This window comes from Chlorocebus sabaeus, chromosome 5 (genome assembly GCF_047675955.1).
Source record: "Chlorocebus sabaeus isolate Y175 chromosome 5, mChlSab1.0.hap1, whole genome shotgun sequence".
NCBI classification, from domain to species: domain Eukaryota; kingdom Metazoa; phylum Chordata; class Mammalia; order Primates; family Cercopithecidae; genus Chlorocebus; species Chlorocebus sabaeus.
The window spans coordinates 13,019,282-13,036,225 of record NC_132908.1 but is presented as its reverse complement, the minus strand read 5'-3'; the positions used below and the strand labels follow the sequence as shown (position 1 = coordinate 13,036,225).

Sequence of the window (16,944 nt, the reverse complement as noted above, 5' to 3'; positions counted from 1 at the left end):
TGGCAGGCGCTTGTAATCCCAGCTACTTCAGGAGGCTGAGGCAGGAGAATTGCTTGAACCCAGGATGTGGAGGTTGCAGTGAGCAGAGATCATGCCATTATACTCCAGCTTAGGTGATAAGAGTGAAAAAAAAAAATAGGAATGCATTGTTGGGTGATTGGATCATTGTGCAAACATTGAAACTTTTACGTACGCAAACTTAGACGATATAGCCTACTACATATTCAGGCTGTATGGTACAGCCTATTTCTCCTAGTCTCTAAATCTGCACAGCATGTGACCATATGAAATACTGTAGGCAACTGTAACAATGGTAAGTATTTGTGTATCTAGACATATCTAAACATAGAAAAGTACAGTAAAAAGAGAGTATTATAATCTTATGGACTATTGTATATGCAACAGTAGTGTATATGTAAGAGGGTACTTATAGAATCAGCTATTAGTCATGAGAATAAAGAAACCTTCATATGAAAGCTTCCCAGATGATAGAGAAAAATGCAGCATTTATGTTGAAGTATGACAGAGGGGCAATAACAGTTGAAAATTTATAACTAAAACTTTGTCCTTAAATAGACATTTCACATTCTTTGACATAAAATTATAACTAATTCCTTTTTTTTTGCAATTTTGAGGAATTTTGATATCCTTTACCATATATATTTAATTTGGAGGAAAGAATGATCAGGAGGTAAAGCCATTAGGGGCTCAGGTGGGAAGAGCAGGGAAGGATTACTGTGGAGGCTGAGTTCACTGGCTAACAAACCTCCCTGGTGGTCCATTATCTTCTTGAAACATCAGATTAAAGGGTTTGAATGAGCACTAGCATTTATTACTTTGGGTGTGAGTCAAGTTCAGGTATTGACCTTGTTAAAAGTTATCTTTGGTCTCACTGAGTGAGATTCCTTGCTTTAAAAGAGATTCTCCTTTCTGATTCCAAAGTGTCCCTGCCATCCAGCACTTTCCCAAATAATTGCATTGGCCCAACCCAAACTATCTTGGCCTAAATGCACATGGAGCCAGTCCTCTCTATCCACGGGTTACATGTTGCAGATTCAACCAACCACAGTAGGAAATATCCGGGAAAAACAGATAACAATATAACAATGAAAATAATGCAAACTTAAAAACAATGCAGTATAGTAACTATTTACATAGCATTTACATTATATTAGTATTATAAGTAATCTAGAGATTATTTAAAGTATATGGAGTGATAAAGTTTGGATGTCCCATCCAAATCTCATGTTGAGTTGTAATCCGAAATGTTGGAGGTGGGATCTGGTGGCAGCTTTTTGGATCTTGGGGACAGATCTGTCATGAATGACTTGTGCCATCCCCTTGGTGATAAGTGAGCTCTCTGTCTGAGTTCTTGCAAGATCTAGTCATTTAAAAGTGTGTGGCAACCCCACCTCCTTCCTGCTCCCGCCGTGTGAGACACTTGCTCCCCCTTCATTTTTTGCCATGATTGTAAGCTTCCTGAGGCCTCACCAGAAGCAGATGCCTATGTGATGCTTCCTGTACACGCTACAGAACTGTGAGCCAATGAAATCTCTTTTCTTTATAAATTACCTAGTCTCAGGTATTTCTTTGTAGCAATGCAAGAATGGCCTAACACACAGAGATATGTATAGGTTATATGCAAATATTATGCCATTTCATATATGCGACTTGAGCATCTGCAGATTTTGGTATCTCCCAGGGTCCTGGAACAAATCCCTCTCAGATACCAAGGGATGACTGTAGAAGCAATGAAGAAAGAGGTGGAAATCATTCATTCAGGAAAGGAACCTGAAAAATGGGCTGGCAACTACTTAGCCTAGCCCGGTGCAGAACCAAGAAGCAAATAACCTCAAGAGAAAGAAGTGGGCTGGGTGCGGTGGTTCACACCTGTAATCCCAGCACTTTGGGAGGCCGAGGCGGGCAGATCACCTGAGGTCGGGAGTTCATGACCAGCCTGACCAACATAGAGAAACCCTGTCTCTACTAAAAATACAAAATTAGCTGGGTGTAAAAATACAAAATTAGTTGGTGCATGCCTGTAATCCCAGGTACTCATGAGGCTGAGGCAGGAGAATCACTTGAACCTGGGAGACGGAGGTTGCAGTGAGCTGAGGTCATGCTATTGCACTCCAGCCTGGGCAATAAGAGCAGAACCCTGTCTCAAAAACAAAAAAACAATTCTGACCAGCTTCAAACTGAGGTTTCCATGAATCCCTCCTTGGGTTTCTATCACTTACAACCAAGAGTCAGCATCCTGGTGGCAGACTAACATCTATCAACTTGGTTTAACTTAGTATTTTGAAATAATTTTAGACTTGCTGCCAACTCATTTTTACTCCATATCATTTCTGATTTGATTTTGCCCACTTATAAAATGGAAAGAAATATTTTCTGGAACCAACCATTCTTTTTTTTAGTAGAATGCGTATAAAAATCTCCTCTACAGCCAGGCATAGCAAATGCTCAGTGGGGATCTGCAATAATCCTCTCTATACCTTCTTTCTCTCTCTTTTTTTTTTTTTTGTTTTTGTTTGTTTATTTGTTTGTTTTTTTGTTAATTTACCGGAGCATCTCACAGAACTCAGTTTATTGTAAAGGATATTGTAAAGGATCCAGAGGAAGAGACGTGTAGGATGAGGTATGGGAGAAGGGACACAGAGCTTCCATGCTCTCCCTGGGGGCCACCCTTCAGAAACCTCTGCATGTTCAGTTATCCAAAAGATCCCTGGACCCAGTTCTCTTATGTTTTTAGGGAAGATTCATGACCTCAGTCTTCCTTTTCCCAGGGTATAAAGCAGGACTTTCTCTGGGGAGTGTTGGTCTTAAGACCCACAGTCAGAAAGACTGGAGAAGGATTAGAGTGAGAGGAGGGCTGGGGAAAGTCAGAGAGCTTCTGTTTCCTGATGCCTGGCACGCCCGACATTCTAACAAAAGACTGGAACAAAGGCTATGGAAGTTAGGAGCCAGGGATTGTGGTCAAAAACGAGTCAAATACATATCAAAATACCACACCCTGAGTGAAGCTTATTTGTGACCTGCTCTCTGCGCCCTTGTATCTTTTCAAACTTAGAAAAAGTTCTCAGAGTAATGCTAGGCAGCAAATATTTTGTTTCCTTCCAATTTCTGTAAAGTGTTTGGTTCTACTCTGGCCTCGGGGGTGCATGCCAGTATCTCTGAGTCATGAAACCATCCCTTAAAAAATGAGAAACTGCAACCAATCCAGCCCTAAATGATTCATGGTACCCAACATACATATTTATAGGCTACATCCAAGAGTGAAATCCACTTGAGGCTCTGTTGTTCACACCCCCACGCATCTGCAAGCCTGTATCAGGCACTTGGAAGAAGCAAAGACCCTGCCACTTTATTCACCCACATGTGTCTGTGATGGGGTTTGAACTCTCAGTGAACCACCACCATCCCCCAGAGCCAAACTCTAAGTGCCCATCTGTGGAAGCGGAGGTCTGAAATGAGAACTCTGCTCTTGGCTCCCACTAAACATTGCTCCAGATCGTTTTTCTCTGAGTTACATCTCAGCGTTGGGGCACCGGCCACTCTCTCCCCTTGAATATCGCATAAGGGAAGCATTAGCAGTAGAGTTAGATGGATCTAGGTTGGAGGATCTGCTCCTACGGACTCTGCGACCTTGGACACGTCTCTCTCTGTTTTCTTCTTTTCTTTTTTTTTTTTTTTTAGGGACAGGATCTTGTTCTGTTGCCAAGGCTGGAGTGCAGTGGCATGAACAGGGCTCACTGCGGCCTTGACTTCCTGGGTTCAAGTGGTTCTCCTGCCTCAGCCTTCTGAGTAGCTGGGACTACAAGCATGTGCCATCATGCCCAGCTAAATTTTTTACTTTTCTGTAGAGATGGGTCTTGCCATGTTGCTCAGGCTGGTCTTGAACTCCTGGGCTCCAGTGATCCTCCTGCCTCAGCCTCCCAAACTGCTAGGATTACAGTCATGAGCCACCACACCTGACCTTGAAGTGTCTCTTAATCTCTTTAAGACTTAGTGTCCTTTCTTTAAAACGGCGCTATTAATGACATAACTGTTATGAGAAAAGGGTGACAGGATTTAAGGAAACCCACATGGCATGGTGAATACCCCTGGGGTAATAACAGAAGGCAGCTGATACATCTCTAAGCCCGTAAGGGCAAGAGAAAGAGGGGGTTACTGGCATCCAGAAAAGGCAACTGTATGGAGAAGGCTGCAAGACAGGCCCTAAGGTCTTCAGTAGATACAGTTAACTCACCCACGGTGACTTGGCAGGGAAAGAGCCAGCAGACGAAACACCTGGACTGCATTTTACCCTCTTCTCTGACTTCTGCTGATGCCTCCCAGTGGCTGAATCCATCTAGAAGCTGGAGAGCAAGAGGAACTATGCAGTCTGTACAGGTTGGCATTCCAGCACCAGGGCAGGGATGGAAAAGCACAGATGTGGATCTGGAAGGGTCAGTGGAAGACATTCAGTCCAAGTACCCGAGAGAGGAAGGAATGCATGTAAAGAGTGCTGTGTCAGTGGTTGGCATGTGATAAGTGTTCAAAAAATATTGGCCCTGATTGTTCAATCAAAGTGTGTACAATGAGAGACCTACCATATTGTGATTCATTTCCACTTCAATTTTGACACTCAATTTCATAGAAATTTGGGGGGAAGATAGCTTCCATTCTCAGTGTTATTTGCTTTGCAGATTTGCAGATCCTCATCACCCTGGCAATGACCTCTGATACCTTTGACCTTTCCTCCCAGAAAAGGTATTCATTCATTCATTCATTCATTTGTTCATTCACTCAACAATAATTTATCCAGTAGCGTCTATGCGCTGGGCATGGTACAAGATACCAAGGACACAGTGGTAGACATAAGACTGGTCTCACATTGATTACTGGACAGAGACACATAAGCCATCAATTACAAAACAGCGTATGAATGTGAGACGGAGAGAGGACAAAAGGCTGTAGTGGAAGCAGAGAGGATGCACCTCTACAGCATGGTTGAGGACAGCCTGATACCATCACTGCTAAACTTAAGAGTGAATGAGTAAAACATACGGTCTGATGGAAGGAGTATGTTGTAATGTTTGCTAGCATAGTACAGTGACTATAGTTAACAAAATGGGTAGTACTTTTTCCAAATAGCTAGAAGACCTTCAATGTACCCAACACATAGACATGATAAATATGATAAATACTTTGGTGATGAGAAAAAATGCAAGAATGTCATGAAAATTCTAGAAAGTACACAGATAATGCTGCCTGGTCAAAAACAAATTGGAAATGAACACTCAGGGGTTCACCAAGAGTAGAAGCTTTTCAGAAAGGAAGATGAGTCTTTAATTGTGAAGGTTTGAAACTTAGCAAAAGCTGTTGTTCAGCCCCAACTCTGGTGTCTTTCCAACTCTTTGGTGTCTTTCCAGCTTTGTGATTGGGTGTGTGTTTAAATGAGTAAGATTAGGGTGGTTCCTAATTGCTTATAGAAAAAAGGCTTTTGTTTATATGCTGAGCACATTCTTTTCTAACTAATTAGCTTGACTAAACTGAACAGAGACTTGTTTCTGACCCTCCCAAGGCAATTAAGCATGAGTGTTTTATCCTGTCTACAACCCCTCCACCGCCTTCTGAGTTCCTTCTGCCAAGGAGTGATTTGTCGGGGATGGACGCACATATAACTTGTCTTCTAGCAAAGGTGTCACTGGTTTTAGGAGCTCTACTCTTGACGGTTTTCTTGCACCATTCTCAGCCCCTTATTTCTGGCCGCCTATGAAAGAAAGCTTCCAGAGCAGCTTGGATGAGAGGCCGATATGGTTTGCTCCAGAGGGTGCAAAGCATGGTGTGGTAGAAAAAGCACAGGTGAAAAATGGCAAGACCCTAGGATGGGGCATGCTATTCCCTATTCCTGTGTCATCAGGGAATAGCAGAGGAAAAATGGAAGTGGGGTTGCCCTGACCAATTGTTCTGAGGTAGATACGCAAAGAACCTCAAGGTTCTGAGTGACCAGCAAGATGCACGCTGACACAGTGGGGAATGCATTCTCTCCCTGTTCCTCAAGCCTAGAGAAAGGGCAACCAAGTATTTCCTACATTCAAGAGAGGCTGAGAGTGACTGAGGCCTGGAGTTGTCCTGGCTTTGACCAGATGAAATAGAGCAGTTCTCAGGAGGAGCTGGCCCCGACTGCTAATGACGTCTTCAGTATGATGTCAGTCCACATGCCCCAGAACTTAGCCTCAACCCCTTGAAAAAAGAGAGGATAAAAACCCTAAATAGCCCAAGCCTTGTTTTCTCTGCATGTTGGAATTGAGGCCCAAAACAAAAATTAAGGCATTTTAGAGAATAAAAAACCCCATTACACCTCACACCAAGCAAAACATGGGGTCCAGAGAGGGAGGCCTCATGGTCCAGTCTTTGCTGCTAGTTAATAGCTATGAGATCCCATTTTTCAGATTACAAAACTGAGGCCCAGAGAGGTTAAGTAGTGTGCCAAACCCAATGCAGCTAGAAGTGGCCAAGGCAGAATGGTAATTCAGGTCAGTCTGGCTCCTAAACCGTCTTGTCTTAATAGACACTATTCTATCTTCGGAGAAGAACATAGGAAATGGAACCAGGAAATGGAACTCCACCACTGTTGGTCCAGTTTTCACACACGTGGGAATCCCTGGCAAAGGGAATAGAAATGAACCAGCTTTACCAAACCACCAGCAAACCTGACAATTGTACTGCGATGGCATGGGCTGCATGACGTCATTTCTGATCGTGTCTCTGGTCTCCCTGTTTTCCAGTTAATCACATCCTCATGCAGCTGTGATCAAGGGAATGTGACTGCTGCAAACCAGCTCGTGATTGGCATATTATGGAGTTAACAGGTGAATAATGAAAGTATATATATATTAAATAATTAATTGCATGATGAAATGGAGGGTTCTAAATGATACAGGTGATTGCAGGTTACCTCGTGGAATATAGAATATTTTTAGCAAGTGCTTCAGTGACATCTCCTAGAGTCAGTTTATTGGATTTTATAGAGAAAATTTGCAGCAACAAATTCTGGGGCCCCTTGTATCAGCCTCAGCAAAATCAAGGCAGTATGTGATACAGGCTGAATAAGAACATCCAAAGGATGTCTTTATCTTAGTACCCAGACCTATGAATATGTTACCTACATGGCAAAAGTGGCTTTGCAGACATGATGGAATTAAGAATCTTGAGACAGGGAGATTATCCTGGATTATCCAAGAGGGCTCACAGTAATCACAGGGGCCCTTAAAAGAAGGAAGCAGGAGAGTTAGATTAAGAGTCAGTGAGAGGAATGAGACAGAGGAAACAGATAGGAGCCGTGCAGGACCATAAGCCAAGGAATGTGAGTAGCTGCTAGAAGTTGGAAAAGGCAAGGAATGGGATTCTTCCAGTAGGAGGCCTTGCTGGCACCTTTATTTTCACCCCATGAAACTAATTTGGAACTTCTAAACACATACAGACCTGTAAACATGACAGACTTGTGTTGTTTTAAGACAAAGAGTTTATGATAATATTTCACAGCAGCAATAGGACACTAATACAATGTGTTACCTGCAGAAACATCAGATGCACTAATGGTGGATCTGAATCGCCCAGGTGGCTTATTGACTACACACCCCCAAGTACCACCCCCAGATATTAGGATTCATTAGATCCAAGTCCAGTCATCGAGCCTGCATTCTTAACATCCTTCCTTTTCCAATTATCTAGGTTGTACCGATGTAGAAAGGCTAATACTCATGTAAGGAGATGAAATCTAGAAAGATCTGTTGTTTTTCAAAAGGTGGGTGAAGGTTTATAGAATATGTTAGGCAGAAGTACCAACTAAATCATAAATAAATTATTTACAAAATCCTACACTATTAGAGTGGAACAGACCTTCCAGGATGATCTAATTCAATGCTTGCATTTTACAGCTGCAGGAACTGATGCACAAGGAATTCCAAGGTTTCTAGTGGGTAAACTATAGAGTTCAAGTCTGGCCCAAAGGAGTCCAGAGCTATAGGACCCTAAGAATTAGGTCAAAAGGGATTTGACTTAAACAACAGGGAAAGCCTGGTTCTTAGGGTGTAATCTTTTGCTTTGTGAAGACACCACTGATTTGCAAGTACATATTTTTTTCTTAGGATTCCAGACAGCTCAGAGCCAAATTAAAAATCCTGTTTTCATGCTAGCATGTCATCTTATTGACTGTACATTTACATCTTATCTTTTCTCTTGGTCTCATCTTCCTCTTCTCTTCCTCCCTCATTCTCTCTCTCTTTCTAGCTCTCTCTCCCCCTCTCCTTCTCCTTCTCCCGCTCTCTTATTTCTTTCATTTCTCTGGCTTTAAAAAAAGGGCTCTATTGTTACATTTTATAAATTCTTACAGGTCATCTTGGTAATGAAAAGAGGGGTATATTTTTAAAATTCTCAGAGCAGTCTCTTAAAATATGGGATAAAGGCATTAAAATAAACCTTGAGCATAAAATGACTATAGGGAGTCCTCCCTGAACTGCTCCTGCAGTAGGATCTGGGAGAAGACAGGTTTCTCAAGGTTTACAGCTCAAACCCTGGTAGACCAAAACTCTAAAATGGGGCACGTTCTCAGAGATTCCTACAAGAGTTTGCATTTATGTGGAAAAAAATAAAAGAACTTGGGAATGTGTATGTGCGTGTGTGTGCATGTGTGTGTGTGCAAGTGTGTGTTGGAGATAAAAAAGGATGAGAGCACTCAGAAGAATAATTAAATTTTTTTTTCTTTACAAGGCAAAAGTTTTCAAGGGCCTAACCCAGTAGAGTTCCCTAAACATGACTCTATAACTCCATGAAGAAGCCCCCAAACTCTCAGCACTGAGAGGTGAGCTTTGGAGGCAATATTTGAAACAGAAAACATAAGAAACAGGAGGATGCCCCTCAGTGACTCAGGATCTCTTTTATGTGTTTTGAAATATACACAGACAGCAGATGCTGTCAAGACCCCGACATGTTTCCCCTGGCAGCTTCCTTTTTCAGTTAAAGAAACAACTGGATGGAAGACAGACAGAAAGGATTTCAGAGGAAAACGTGATGTTGTTCAGACAAAAGAGGATCCATGATCAGAAAGTAGCAGGTCCCCAGAAAATAAGAGGGGGGAGAAAACCAACACAACCTAGCCTTTTGTTTATTTTATTTATTTTCTGAGATGAAGTCTTGCTCTGTTGCCCAGGCTGGAGTGCAATGGTATGATCTCAGCTCACTGCAACCTCCGCCTCACGGGTTCAGGCCATTCTCCTGCCTCAGCCTCCCAAGTAGCTGGGATTATAGGTGCCTGCCACCATGCCTGGCTAATTTTTGTGTTTTTAATAGAGACAGGGTTTCACCATGTTGGTCAGGCTGGTCTCGAACTCCTGACCTCAAGTGATCCAATTGCCTTGGCCTCCCAGTATTGGGATTACAGGCGTGAGCCACCGCGCCCGGCCCAATCTAGCCTTTTAAGGTGCAGATTTCAGTTGGCAGTCTGCATTGGGAAATATTTTTGTTTCGTTTTGGAAGAATGAAAGGAGAGAGAAAAAGTGTAGTGCAAAGAGGTTTTGAAATGACTTGCCTTTGGGGCCAGGCTGGGATCTCTTTCTCCAGGCTCACCTCCTCCCACCCCCTTTTTCACTTTATGGTCCAAGCACATCATAGTTCCCTGCACTTGCCATGTTGTTTCAAGCCTCTGTGATTTTACTTGGATTGCTTTGTCTGCCTTAGAATTCTTTTTCTTTTCTTTTGCATGGCAAAATCCACTTCCTTTTCCTTTTTCTCTGTCACTTCCTCTGAGAGAGCTTTTCTAATAACTTTTGCCCAGTCTATGTAAGGTACCTTCCCGTGTGACCCAACAATGTCCTGTGCCTCTGTCATGGCCCTAATTCTACTGCACTGAAATAATTGTTTATGATTATATTTTCCAACTAGATGGTGGGCTCCTTGTAGACAGGGAGATCTATTACTCATTTTTTATTTCTCCAGTGACAAGTGCAGTGCCTGACACATTGTAGGGATGCAATAAGTGTTTACCAAGACTCCTGCAGTAATCACCAGTGAATCCATATGGGAAGAGTGTTCAAAAGGAAAAACAAAAACAAAAACAAGAACAAAACTAGGAGTGCTTGAGGCTGAGTGACAAAATTCAAGCAAAGAACAAGATGGGCTAAGTGGGATGGGCGGGAGGGTCTGTACAGTCCTGATCCTTGGGTGTCCCCTTTCAAACACCAGGAAATTCCATCAGACATCACATAAACCAAAGTATGAACTTTGACTTACCATGACTGACTTTGAATTTCAAATCCTCCTAATCACTTTAACAATGCAGTAAAATATCCTCTGAAACACCAGGGGTTCAGTCTAGGTCCTGTTATTCTCTGTACAGAAACCCAACCACTGAGACATTGATTATTGCCAAGGAAGAAGGCTTTAATTGGGTGCTGCAGCTGAGGAGATGGGAGGTCAGTCTCAAATCCATCTCCCTGACTGACTAAAGTTAGGGGTTTACATAGTAGGAAAGAAATGTAACTTGGGAGGGGTAAGAAAGCAATCAGGATGAATAAGTGGTCTGGCTTCTCATTGCCTGGATGTGATGATCTGGTGAGTTTCAGCTCTTTGACAGTTTTTGAGAGGCTGGGGCAGGGGAGCAGGGATCCTTTCCTGAGGAAGGAACTCAGATAAAACAAATCTAAGCTTCAAGCTTTAAGACTAGAAGGGTCAATTTATATGTTTACTGGGGAAAAAAAATGTCGATGTCAGGGATCTCCCCCAACCCTCAGGCCACAGATGGGTGATGGTCTGTAGCCTGTTAGGAACTGGGCCACACAGCAGGAGGTGAGTGGTGAGCAAGCAAAGCTTCCTCTGTATTTACAGGCGCTCCCCGTAGCTGGCATTACCACCTGAACTCTGCCTCCTGCCAGATCAGCAGCAGCATTCAATTCTCATAGGAGTACGAACCCTATTGTGAACTGCACATACGAGGGATCTAGGTTGCCTGTTCCTTATGAGAATCTAATACCCGATGATCTGTCACTGTCTCCCATCATGCCCATTTGGGACTGTTTAGTTGCAGGAAGACAAGGTCAGGGTTACCACTGATTCTACACTGTGGTGAGTTGTATAATTATTTCATTATATATTACAATGTAATCATAATAGAAATAAAATGCATAATAAATGTAATGTGCTTGAATCATCCCAAATCATCCCCCAACAACCCCGGTTTGTGGAAAAATTGTCTTCCATGAAATTGGTTCCTGGTGCCAAAAACGTTGGGGACTATTGGTCTATGTGACTATTGAGTTGGTTTCAATTCCATGAGGGACCATGACTGTCTTGATCACTCCTATTTCTGCTGTGCCTGACACATATTTGTCAAATGAATAAATAAATACATAATAAATGAATGTCATGGGCTACCTGTGTGACCTTTGGCAAACTTCGTAATCTCTTTCATATATAATTGTTTCATATATATATATGAAACATATATATTAATATATATATTAAACATACATGTATATGCTTCCTCATTTATGGCATGGGGATGATAATTCCTTAGTCAAAACCCTAACAGCAATCTTTGATTCCTTTTTCTCATCGCCTGTAAGCCAATCCCTAAATAAGCTCTGAGAACTCCACCTCCAAAACAGTCCAAATTCATCTCCATCCCTTCATCTTTCCTATCACCCCATCCCAGCCAAGTCCTTTCATCTTCTGAATGGTTGCAAAGCTTCCTAATTCATTGTCTTGCTTTCAGTCTTTTCCCCACCCATAATCTATTTATTCACTAAAGAAGAGCCAGATTGATTTTGTAAAATATAAAACAAATCACAGCCCTCCTCTTAGAATGGAACAAAACTCCCGACCTTGGTTTACCCAGTCCTTCATGGCTGTGCCCCTGTCGGTACCTACAGCTGCATCCCCTTTCATCTTCAATCCCTAAACACACAGGACCTTTTTGCTGTTTCTTCAACTCACCACGATCTTCTCAATTCAAGGCCTTTTGCACTCGCTATAACCTCTGCCTGAAATGCCCTGATTTTCACATGATTGTCTTATTCTTGTCATTCAGACTTCTTACCTTAAAAGGCACCTCCTCAGAGAGGCCTTCCCCAGTGAGCTGCTCTAAAATAGTCACTATCTTTATCACATCAGATGATTTAATAATCTTCAGAGATTTGTTCACAGTCTTCTATTTTTATTTTATTTATTTGTTTGATGTTGCTGGTCTCCCTCACCAGGCTGTAACTCCATGGATAGAAAGTACCTTGTAATTCATGGCTAGATCCACAGTACCTAGAACAGTTCTAATAATTTATAAATATTGGTTGGATAAATATATAAATCCCTGCATCTTAATGTAGTTTTGAAGATTAAATGGTATAATTCACGTAAAGCACTTCTTAACCCACTATCTGACACGTACATAAGATGCAACAAATGTAGTTTCTTAAATCATTTATTACTTTGCATTAAATAAAAAGTTCTCACCTTGAAGTTTCTATTTCTATATCAATTCTGTCAAAACCACTGGGTGTTGAGATGGAGGAGGTCCTCCAGGCAGAATTGATTTATTTCTGCTTTCTATGTTTTGAGTAGCGCTACACGCCAATATTCTGCTACCTGTAGAGGAAAGAAGAAGAGGGATGTAAGTCAGGATTATGCTCAACTGCAAGTAAAAGAAACCAAGAAAAGATGATTTAAACAGGCAAGGGGTATTTTTTTCTCACACAGCAAGAAGTCAGTCTAGGGCTTATACCCAGAGCCCTTCTGTCTTCCTGCATCTTCATCCTTCTTTTTAGGGCTTCTGAGTATGGCCACATATACTGCACGTTGCACAGCATCAGGCAGTGGCACCATTCACTTCTTACTGTATATAAATAGCACTATCTGGTATTATATGATATATGTCATATATGTATTTCTGGTTGCAAGATTGATGTTGCATCTCCAGGCATTGCACCCAAATTCCAAACAGTAAAAAATCAGATGCAAGAGTAGCTCTGTTATTTAAAACACACACACACACACACACACACACACACACACACACACACACAACTTTCCTGTGGCTACTGCTAGATTTAATGAAGTCCAGAGAGGTAAGACTTAGCTGAGGAAAACTGCTTCCCTGAACAATATCAAGTTTTATTACCTAGCAAACAAGTGGGAGGGATAACTATTAGGTAGGCAATTGGCAATGTCTTCTAGAGAAAGCCTGCATTAGATAGTTGACAGCTTAATGAAGAGTGTTGGTGTGACAAAAGAAACTGAGGAAGGGTGGGTATTTCAGGGACTCTGGGAAAGGCCAGAAAAAGGAAAAATCAGTTATTCAACTCAGTGGGCCAAACCCAAGAAGGCATGTTTAATCACGAATTCCAAAGGGAACTTTGATAAGAATTAAAATCAGTCACAGTTCTGCTTCCAGTCAACATGGATTAACAGGGACTAGATTTACTTTCTCACCTGAAACAACCCCCCTCAAAAAATTAAAAAAAAAAAAAGAAAAGAAGTAAAAGGAACGAAAAGAACAAAGAAAGTAAACCGTATCAGACATATGAAGTAATGACTTTAAAGAGAAGTATCTTGCCTCAGCAGTGGAAAATAGCCCAAATTAGCCCAAGACTGACCACTGTTCTAGTCCTGCCTAATAAATATTAAAAGCAAAATCTGATAGAATAAAACTTTTCCAAGTCATTTAACTATGCCCCATAACAAAACTCAAGAATACTTACAGAAATAGAAAGATATTCAGAATCCAACAAGGCATAATTTACAATGACTGGCATCTAATCAAAAATTAACAGGCATATAAAGAAGCAGAAAAATATGACCCACGGTGAGGAGAATAATTAAATAATCGAAACTGATCCAGCACTGGCCTAGATGTTAGAATTAACATGCAAGTACATTAAAATAGTTATTATCACTGTATTCAAGATATCAAAACTTTGAATAGATACATGGGACACAGTAAAAAGACACAGACATTCGAGATGAAAACTACAATGCATGAGATTTTAAAAACAGTAGATAGAATTAATGGGAGATTAAATGTGATAGAAGAAAAGACTTGAAGACATAGCAAGAGAAACTATCAAAAATGAAATTAAAAGAGAAAAGATCATTTAAAAATTTTAGCAGAAGCCAGGCGCGGTGGCTCACACCTGTAATCCCAGCACTGTGGGAGGCTGAGGTGGGCGGATCACGAGGTCAGGAGATTGAGATCATCTTGCTAACACGGTAAAATCTGTATCTACTAAAAATACACACACACACGAAAAAAAAAGAGAAAAGAAAAGAAAAAGAAAAAATAGTTGGGCGTGGTGGTGGGCGCCTGTAATTGCAGCACTTTGGGAGGCCGAGGTGGGCAGATCACAAGGTCAGGAGATTGAGATCATCCTGGCTAATACAGTGAAACCCCATCTCTACTAAAAATACAAAAAAATTAGCCAGGCATGGTGGTGGGCACCTGTAGTCCCAGCTACTCAGGAGGCTGAGGCAGGAGAATGGCATGAACCCAGGAGGCGGAGCTTGCAGTGAGTCAAGATCGAGCCGCTGCACTCCAACCTGGGCAACAGAGCAAGACTCCATCTCAAAAAAAAAAAAAATTAGCAGAACGTTAATAAGCTCTAAATGAAGGGATGAATTCAAACAGGCAAATACATGCTTAATTAGATTCCCCAAATGAGGGGACAGAGGAGACAATATTTGAACAAGAGTTGCCAGAGCCAAAATTTCAGAGCTAGTTTAGATAGGAAATTGTAGTGAAAGCAAATTAGAATAAGCAAGGGTAGGTGACATCACTTCAATTTTTCACATCTGTGGGCCAGCAAGTGTATGTTTTCCAGATCAATGAGCCCACTTAAACAGTCAGAAGCAGGGCATGAAAACACAGCACTAAGCTCTCCTTTTCTTTTCAAGAAGAGTTTGTGCATATCTGCTCCCATAAAATGGAACACCCTCCTCTAGACCATCTCATTCTTCAGAAACAGGACACTTTCATGCAGAGCTTGGGTCACTCACTGACCCTTCCTTGCCTTGTCTTTGTGATTCTCTGTGAGTTACACTAAGAAGAACAGGCAATGGTCAGTGTTTCTTTGTCCTCTCCTTGTTTTTCTTGCTATAACACTAGCTGACCCGTATCAGATATTCTGTGTAAGGAATATCTTAGATTACTGTGACTTTTGCTTATCTGTGGCTGTGTTCTCTAAGGCTGTTGTGTTACTCAGGGTGGGCTAGGCTTTGGTGCGGTTAAGCAAAAACCCTAAATTCCAGTGGATTGACACATGAAAGCTGATTTCTTGCGCACTCAAAGTCCATTGCAGGTCAGGTAGCTCACTGGGGCAGTCCCTTTCAAGTTTGCTCAGGGATCTGATCTGCTTTCTTCCTGTGGTCGCCTCAATTGATGCGTTCCAGGGTTGTCACTGCGGGGGAAGCAGAGAGGGCGAGTTGTGCAGAGACTTTTTCCACTTCACCTTGGAAGGAACACACACTCATCTACTTTCTAGCATTTGTCAACGCTTATATTCCCATGAGGAAAAAGGGGAGAATCGGATCTAGAAAAACATGAATAATTTAAAAGAACGGTGTTTCCTAAATTATGTACATAGATTGCAAGTTTGTGTGGATGTTAATAAATTAGCATTTTAAAACATTTAAAAAATGTTATACAATGTAGCAAGAACTTGTGATGGCCACACCGCGTACCTTCAGTCCTCCCTATTTCAGCACTGCCGTGGCTGACAGTTCCATGCTCCATTGCCAGCCCCCTATTAAGGGTGTGTTGCGTTTTCTCTCCATCAGCTGATCAACTTAGACCTACACAGAAAAACAAATAATAAGTGATGTGAGTCCGTGGATAAATGCCTCAGCCTTTCTATCCTCCAAAAGGACAATTCTGTGATGCATTCTAGATGCGTCTTTAGGGTTCCAGCAAGACTGAAGCCCAGTTGTCCACAGCAGTAACTGATTCATTAATACACTTTGATTGGCTGTCCTCCTATCCTGCCTCACTTTTCCCACTTCCTCACTTCTCTTTCCTGAAATCTTCTCTCAGTGAACTAACTGTGCTGAAGTCCTTGTCTTAGGGTCTCATTTTCGGGGCAAGAAAGCTAAGATTTATGGTGTTTTCTTGCCCCTGAAATGAGATCTTAACACAAGGACTTTAGCACAGTTCAACGCGTGGTGAAATAAATGTGGAAGATATTGGGTTAACTGTGTTTGGTTAATATGTTTTCTTTGTTACAGAATTTTCAGAGCCTTTAATGTACGACTCTCTGATATGCTTTGGCTGTGACCCCACCCAAATATCACCCTGAATTGTAATAATCCCCATGTGTCAAGGATGGGGCCAGATGGAGACAATTGAATAATGGTGGCGGTTTCCCTCATATTGTTCTTGTGGTAGTGAATAAGTCTCAAGAGATCTGATGGTTTTATGAAGGGCAGTTCCTCTGCACAAGCTCTCTTACCTGCTGCCATGTAAGACGTGTCTTTGCTTCTCCTTTGCCTTCCACCATGATTATGGGGCCTCTCCAGCCATGTAGAACTGTGAGTCCATTAAATCTCTTTCCTTTATAAACTACCCGGTCTCGGGTATGTCTTCATTAGCAGCAAGAGAACAGACTAACACACTCCTCATACATTAAATTCTATAGATATTAAATTCAAAAGAAGAATACCGAAATTAGAGTTTCTCTATCTTGGATTGTTAACTTTTATTCCCCAAAGCAACTTTCAGAATTAACACCTCATAACACACATATGAGGTATGCCTAATCTAAAGTTTTTATAACTTTTCTGATTTTTTTTCAAATCTCCTATTCTGAGAAGCAACTTTTCTTATTTTTGAATAAATAAAAATATTAAAAAATTTTAAAGGTGTAGAAGAGTAAGTAGGGGAAAGAAAAGGTTTTAAAAATGCATAAAAATATAAGCACC

General features: G+C 41.5%; 1 long non-coding RNA gene across 1 annotated transcript in view; it reads right to left on the bottom strand.

The window, feature by feature from the left end:
* The window catches only part of LOC103228573 (uncharacterized), a 69,561-nt gene extending 52,913 nt beyond the window's left edge, over positions 1 to 16,648 (bottom strand). The window contains exons 1-4 of the long non-coding RNA XR_495652.3: positions 16,476 to 16,648; positions 15,712 to 15,822; positions 12,493 to 12,624; positions 4,253 to 4,443 (exon numbers count right to left, since the gene is read on the bottom strand). This is a non-coding gene — a long non-coding RNA (uncharacterized lncRNA). The remainder of the gene's footprint in view (positions 1 to 4,252; positions 4,444 to 12,492; positions 12,625 to 15,711; positions 15,823 to 16,475) is intronic.
* Positions 16,649 to 16,944: the final 296 nt, after the last annotated feature.